We start from the raw sequence: 544 nt of genomic DNA on the forward strand, positions 1-544 counted from the left end.
CTGGCATTTCAGCTTTGTGGTACACCACCACACACCTTTGCACCCAAAGAATGGTCTTGTGTGCTGAGGCTTTTGATGAAAACACATTCCCTGACCAGGAATCGAACCCGGGCCGTGGCGGTGAAAGCGCCAAATCCTAACCACTAGACCACCAGGGAACTGGTTGGTGACCTCTTTTTCCTGCCCTCTGATGATAGCTCTATTGGAATGCTACTCTAGTTGTTTTCAGTCTCCCTATCCTTCCTTCCTTCCAGGGACGGACCTTTTAGGTCCTACCCTCCAAATTTTCCTAAAAGGCAAGCCCACAGGCTACACATGGGGTGCCCTGTCCCCCAAGTAATGGCCACCTAGGCAGCCAGGTGACCAAGTCACAGGGAATTTGTGCCTCTAAGACTACAAGTTCAGAACTGACCTGGAGATGCGCCTTTTCCTAGAGACATGCGTGAGAGATCAGGTTGCTGTGAGGGGGCTGCATGGGAGGCTCCCAAGGTGAGGAGGGGCTAAGCACTGAGACCTGGGGTCAATGACAACAACAGGATGGTGA

General features: G+C 52.4%; 1 non-coding gene across 1 annotated transcript; it reads right to left on the reverse strand.

Annotated features, from left to right (window-relative positions):
• Nucleotides 1-86: 86 nt before the first annotated feature.
• On the reverse strand, nucleotides 87-158 carry TRNAE-UUC (transfer RNA glutamic acid (anticodon UUC)). The gene has a single exon. It is a non-coding gene; the product is annotated as a tRNA-Glu (tRNA).
• Nucleotides 159-544: the final 386 nt, after the last annotated feature.

This window comes from Panthera uncia, unplaced genomic scaffold (genome assembly GCF_023721935.1).
Source record: "Panthera uncia isolate 11264 unplaced genomic scaffold, Puncia_PCG_1.0 HiC_scaffold_1231, whole genome shotgun sequence".
NCBI lineage: Eukaryota > Metazoa > Chordata > Mammalia > Carnivora > Felidae > Panthera > Panthera uncia.